The sequence below is a fragment of the Neofelis nebulosa genome, chromosome 4, assembly GCF_028018385.1.
Source record: "Neofelis nebulosa isolate mNeoNeb1 chromosome 4, mNeoNeb1.pri, whole genome shotgun sequence".
NCBI lineage: Eukaryota > Metazoa > Chordata > Mammalia > Carnivora > Felidae > Neofelis > Neofelis nebulosa.
In genome coordinates, this window is record NC_080785.1 from 6,690,660 (window position 1) to 6,697,751 (window position 7,092).

Here is a 7,092-nt window from a genome sequence, read left to right on the forward strand (position 1 = left end):
GTGACCCTTGGATGTTTTATTATCACCGGTGAAAGTGATGTCAGGGTCATACATATTAATGTTTACTTCTGAAACATCGGTTTATTTCCTTTACAATAATTTACTGCCAAAAAAGAGAAATAACTATAGTGAAAATAACACAGTTCTCAAGTTTCTAGCATTTATTATGGCTGATGTCTTTCCAAAGTGAAGTCGAAATTTGGGGAATGTCTTCATTGTGCTTCTCAAATAGATTACTATGCAAAAAAACAAAACAAACAAAACTAAACAAAACAAAATCCAGAGGTCGTCTCACACAATGGAGAAAGAGGGAGCCACAGGTGCACTGGTGGAAAGCCTCAGACCCCGACATTCCACTGCTATGGTGGTCCCATGGAGTTTAATGGGGGAAGGCCAGCCCATGAAAGTGCTTGACCGCCACATCATTAGAAAATCAGATGACATCCTTAGGTTGTGTAACCAACCCATAGGGTTTCCTTATTGCTCTGTCAGAATGTGACAAAACACTTTCAAGGAAGTTGGCTCCTCTCTTCAAATCAGCCATGCTCTAGTCCGGAGGTGTGGATGCAACAGGAGGCACCTACTCACCTGGCCCAGGGTTCAGGGGCTGGAAGGAAGGTGGTGTTGGCGGGAAGTGGGGGGCAGCTCCACGTGGAGAAGGTGGTTGTTGGGGGGACCCCTAGGGCCATCCCAGTTCCACGTGGATTAGAAGACACCGCGCGCCTGTGCTTAGATGCCACTAGTTCCTGGGGCGCCAGAGTGGAGGTGGCACGTTGGACTTCGGGGTTGTGGTGAGCTGGGTCAGGAGGTCTGAGGGCTCTGGTGGCCCTTGCAGTGAGCTGGGCTCGGTGAAGTGCCGCTGGGCGGAAGTCCGCCATTAATCTCCGTCTTTAGCCTCCTCAGCAGCCCTGCGGGGCTCACACGGGGGCTCTGAGTGAGGGGGGAATCCCTTCAGTAACCCGGCAACTCGGGGACCCACGGGGAGAAAGGGAGGGGGCTGGGGTTGGGGGAACGGCCGCTGTCCTCAGCTCTGCCTCCAGGGCCGCGTGTGCATGAGCACGCACTGTGGGGCTGACTTCAACCCGTCATTCTTTCATTTCACGTTGTCTTGTGCACACGTGTCCACACACACCCTCCAATTGTTGTCTGTTTCTGTCTTGTTTGCATATAGAAATGGGACGTTAAAATAAATATAAGTATTATGGCTTTTAAATTCGCATACGGAAATGTATGCTTGAATCAAAGGAAGGCTTCGACATCCACGGGTAAAAAGCCCTACTTGGGACATCGCGAGGGCGTGTTAGAAGGAGTAGCGGAGAGAGCAGGGTGTGGCACGTGGCCCCGGACTTGTGTCTGTCTCAGAGCCATCCCTATGCACCTGCTCCAAGAGGTGCGGCCGAAAGGGGTTCCATTTCTTTATTGACATGATCACATTAATGTTCATCTTGATAGCTTTCGTGTATGATGAAATAATATGATGAAACCACTTTGTAGGTTAAATTCCATAAAACTGTGATACAGAATCATCAAATCCAAGAGGAAACTTTAAGTAATAGTAAATGCTCATGAATTAAAAAAAAAAAGATTTCATAAACAGATACATTTCATACTCATACATACTCCACAGGTATTATTCACAATAATAAATACTGCACAGTATTGTGTGTATATTCCTGGGAGCTAGTTGAAGTATAAGGTCGGATATGATTACATGCCAGTTACAAAGTGCAAATGTGGAAAGATACCAATATCTATAGATATATGTCTACATCCATAGATAGATAGAGAGATAGAGAGATAGAGAGATAGATAGAGATAGGTAGGTATAGATATTGGTATCTTTCCACCTGTTTCTGTTTCTCTTGAGAACCCTAGTACAGTCAGACCTACTGAGAAAGTCCACATCCGCAGGCCCAGGTGCACAGGCCATGCTTAAGACTCAGGCTGGACCAGGACAACAGACATATGTGCTGCCCTGCCCCCACACGCCATAGGAGCAATGATTGATAAGCACCAGCCATCCATCACGGGCCTGGAGAGACTCAGGGAAGCAGAGTGTGTAGGGATGACTGGAAGCTGAAGGTAAACGGGATGAGAACACTGAGTAAAACCACATGGCATCTGAGTGCCCACACTAAGCTCAAGGCACCCTAGAGAAATATGGGGCCTTAGCTGCTCCATCGATAATTGTAGCAACAATCCCAACCAGTCCAACTCCCTGTGGGCTGACTCAAATCCCACCCTAACAGCCTGATGGAGGACAAGGGATTCTGTATCTAGGCATCAATATTTTTTATTTCATTTGCTCCTTTCTTCCTATGTCTACAATTTAATAAAATTATGAAACTTGTTTTAAAAGCAGGAGAACAAAAATAAAACACAATCAACAGGGTAGACTCAGAAAAAGTCCAGAAACTGAACAGGGATTTTAAAATAACAACAAGGACTGAATAAAAAATGGACAACATGAAATAAAAGATGGGGAAATTTCAACAGACAGATGAAAGCCATAAGAATCAAACATACGTGGTAAAAGTCAAAAGCACTATCAGAGATGAAGTGTTCCCTAGCAGGTACATCAATCAACACAGTTGACTCAACATGAGTCAGTGAATTTGAAGAAGAGAGAATAGAAATTCTTCAAATGAAAACAAAAGTTAAAAATGAGTGAGAAAAAGAAAAAGAGAATAGAGTATCCGGGAGCTGCAAAGCAAATCAAACAGGTTAACACACATGTATCTGAAGTACCAGAAGGAGAAAAAAAAAAATGAACAGAAGAAACATTTGAAGAGCTAATGGTTCAGACGTTTGTAAAAACAAGGGAAGACACCAAGACACAGATCTAAGAGTCCCAGAGAAGCTTGAGGAGGCTAAATACAGAAACAAACAAATAAAAATCTAGGCACTTCATACTGAAACTGCTAAAAACCAAAGATAAAGAGGAAGACTTAAAAATAACTGGGGTGTAAAAGGCACATTATATTAGAGGAATAAAGATTGTAATTACAGATGATTCCTTGTCAGAGCTTGCAATCCGGAGGACAATTGAGTGACATCTTTATATTACTGAAAGAACAAAAGTGTCAGCCCAGAATTCTCTAAGCAATAAAAATAGCTTTCAAATATAAAAGTGAGCTAAAGGCTGCCTCACAGAAGCTGAGCGGAATCACTGTTGACTTACCTGTGCTACAACAAATTTTGGAGGAAGTTCCTCATCCAGAAGGAATGAAGGTGATACGAGACAGAAATTTGTATTTACCTAAAGAAATAAAAAGCTCCAGAAATGGCAAAAAGGAAGATAATACAAAAGACATTTTGTAGCTTACACTTTATAGCTCTAAAAGATAATTGTCTAAAACAAAAATAGTAACAGTGTATTGAGGGACCTACAATGTTTGTGAAAGTCAGGCATGACAACACCCAGGAGGCAGAAATTGTTAAGTACACTAGTGTAAGTTCCTTAAACGACATGTGAAGTGGTCTAATAGTACTTCCATGTAGACTGTGATAAATGGTCTAAACACCCCGGAATAAAAAGCAGGGACTGTAGGACTGGATTAAAAAGCAAGGCCAACCACATGCTATTTAAAAGAAACTCACTATAAAGATAACCAGTGCATTACTTTTTTATCGGTGCCTAACAAATGACCTCCAACTTAACAACTTGAAACAACATACGCTTATTGGCTCCGTCTCTGGGGGTCTGGAGTCTAGGCAAGGCCTGACTAAGTCCTGTGCTCAGAGTTGCTTGAAGCTTCAGTCAAGGAGTCAGCTGCTCACTCGTGTCCTCTGTGGAGTCCGGGGTCTTTTTCCAAATTAACTCAAGTTGTTGGCAGCATTGAGTTACTTGTGGTTGTAGGACTGAGTTCCTCCTCCCAGAGGGTCACCCTGGCTGCCTCTCTTGATAGGCAGCTCTCCATATGGATATTCAACATGGATATTCTCTCCAGTGGGAGAATATCTTACTTTTAAATATTTTTTTATTAGACAGGCCCACCTGGTATAATCCCACCTCCCTTTTTTCCCTAAAGTTTATTTATTATTTTGAGAGAGCCCAAGATAGCACAAAGGAGGAGGGGCAGAGAGAGAAGGAGAGGCAGAATCCCAAGCAGGCCTTCCACTGTCAGCATGGACCCCTACTCAGGGCTCAGACTCAGGAAACCATGAGATTATGACCTCTTCAAAGGAAACCAATAGTCAGATGCTTGACCAACTGAACCACCCAGGCACCTCATTAGCATTTTTTTTGAAAGACACAGAGAAGGATACAAGAGGTGACTCTCCTCTCTCTGGCTCAGAGGAGAAAGTGCTGATCCCTCCACCTTCACCCCAGGGAAGCAGAAACTCTGCTGCGAGCCCTTCATAAATGATCTCATGAAAGACAGTGATTGATCTGTTTCAGAATGTGAGAATTTTAGGATAGTTCAGTAGACCACTTTTTCCTATTATGTTTTACTTTTTAAAAACATGAAACAGATGGTACTTTCTCCATTTTAGCTTACTGGGGCCAGACTTGACCCACACTTTTGGTCCCTTATTCCATTCTGTATACACACCAAAGAAATTCTTTCTGGCAGGTCCCAGCTGAGTCACCTTCTTGGACAGTAAATCTGGTTGTCAGATGGCCCCCGGGTATGCGAATAGCTCTGTTCCATTCAGGGAGAAGAATAAAGTTTTCCAACTTTGGGTTTTGGCCCCTGCTCTGGTCTCTACTCCCTCTTTATTAGGGAGTCCTAGACTTTTGATAGAAATCTGGCATTTTGCCTTATTTAATTTAGTTCTTGGCATGTATACTTGAGGATCTTGGAGAGGAGGAGTCTTCGGTATCCTGAATCTAGCTGGTAACATTTGGAACGAGGGAAATGCCTTGAATATGATTGAAATGACTTTGTCCCTTTGAAATGTGAGATTATTTGCGACTGGGGGTCACTCTGAAGCTATGGTCCCAGACAAGCAGCATGGGCAACACCTGCGAACAACACAACCTGTAGGGAATGCAGATTCTCAAGCTCCACCCGGAGCCTACTGAATCAGGCTTTGTACTTTAACAAGCCTTCCCGATAGCTCTGATACATTCTAATGCATCATACAGTATAGAGAAAAACCTGAAGAAACAGCTTCTAGACTAAAAAAAAAAAAAGAAAGGATTTGTGAAAACATGACAGCCTTGTAATCCAGGGTGGTGGTGTTTCTTTACAAGGGATTGCCTATAGTCTATCACTTGTCCAATTTGCATGACAAAGCCCAGGGCTCCCTTGCTGCACAATAGAATTTTATATAGTAGATATCCAGAAAATAGAAGCTGAGAACACTCTGTCTTCTTCTAGGGGAAAGAAAACAGAGAGGAAGAAAGAATAGGCCAATGAGACATGTGTCCCAGATTCCACCTCTCCAGGTTCAGGAAGCAAGAGATATATTGTCTTTTCCTCAGTTCATGGAGGAATGAAGAAGCATTAAGAATTGTATGAAAATTTGGTTGGGAGATTGTCAAGGGAATTCACCATGAGGGTGAGAACGAGGTAGCTGTGCAGCGTCTATGTTTAATTTTGCTACGTAGGCTGTTCCCCGTGTACTCCACACTGCTCCACAAGAAGCAATTGACTTAAAGTCTAAGGGACTCATTTGCATAAGCCTGCTCAAAGCATTTTTCCTACAAAAGCAACTATTAACTCAAGAGGAATTAAAAATAGAATTAAAATCTCCCTATCTCATTGTCCTTTCTCACAAATCTGTATCAGAGAATTGGTGCTTAAGAAAATGTGCACACCAGTGAGAAAGAATGAAATCTGGCTCTTTGTAGCAACGTGGATGGAACTGGAGAGTGTGATGCTAAGTGAAATAAGCCATACAGAGAAAGGCAGATACCATATGTTTTCACTCTTATGTGGATCCTGAGAAACTTAACAGAAACCCATGGGGGAGTGGAAGGAAAAAAAACAAAAAGAGGTTAGAGTGGGAGAGAGCCAAAGCATAAGAGACTGTTAAAAACTGAAAACAAACTGAGGGTTGATGGGGGGTGGGAGGGAGGGGAGGGTAGGTGGTGGGTATTGAGGAGGGCACCTTTTGGGTGAGCACTGGGTGTTGTATGGAAACCAATTTGACAATAAACTTCATACATTGAAAAAAAAAATCATTCCTCCTGGGGTGCCTGGCTGGCTCAGTTGGAAAATCATGCGACCCTTGATCTCAGGGTCATGAGGTGGAGCCCCATGATGGGTGTAGAGATTACTTAAATAAAACCTAAAAAAAAAAGTCCTTTCCTCTTGACCTCTTCAAATATCTATGAAATTAATTGAAGGACTAAATCTCACAAAACTGGTTCTCGCTTCTTCCTTTGGGCATGCAATGTGGATCTTCTGGCATAGAGCTTTGACTGTGGGGTATTGGCAATTAGAAAGATTCAGCTGAAATTGGAGATACTTATGTTAACACCCTGACACATTTACCCCAAGCCTTTCACATAACCTTTGGACCCAGATTTCAAGTTAATGCAGGTCATTCATATTGGACCCTACCTTTGACATCTGATATTCAACTTGTCACAAACCTAACTGAACGCTGTTGCTCCTGACTCTACCCTTCCCCTGAAAATCTTACCTGTCACCCTGAACTTTCCTGTCTCTGAACAGAAGCATGATCATCCTACCCATCACCCACATGGACACATCCTACACATCCTTCACAGTAGACTTCACACCTACATCCTTCCTCAGGTCTTCTTCTATAAATCCTTGTTTAAATTCCCCATCGTGGTCATGACTATCACATATTTCAACAACAGGGATCATGGACACATTAAACGCTGGAAATACCACAGTCTTCAGCACTGAAATAGAACCATCTTCAGGGAAAACTGGGACATAAAATATGTTAAGAGAAGTGAGTGAGCAATATTTCAATTGTCAAGTGAAGAGATAATGATTTATTTGATTTACTCGTTTTTTCTCTGGGTATGTGTTACCTTCCAAAATAGAACCTAAGGCTGGGAAAAAAGAAATTAGCTCACGTAAGCTGCACATTCAAACAGCCCTCACACAGGTTAATTGTATTAAGAATGCTTCTGCATATCTCTGAGAGAAAATATCTTTTAAA

The 7,092-nt window shown here is 42.6% G+C and overlaps 1 protein-coding gene across 1 annotated transcript in view; it reads right to left on the bottom strand.

The window, feature by feature from the left end:
• Positions 1–7,092, bottom strand: part of LOC131508755 (GTPase IMAP family member 7-like) — a 60,392-nt gene that overhangs the window by 30,550 nt on the left and 22,750 nt on the right. The gene's annotated exons all lie outside the window — the stretch shown is intronic.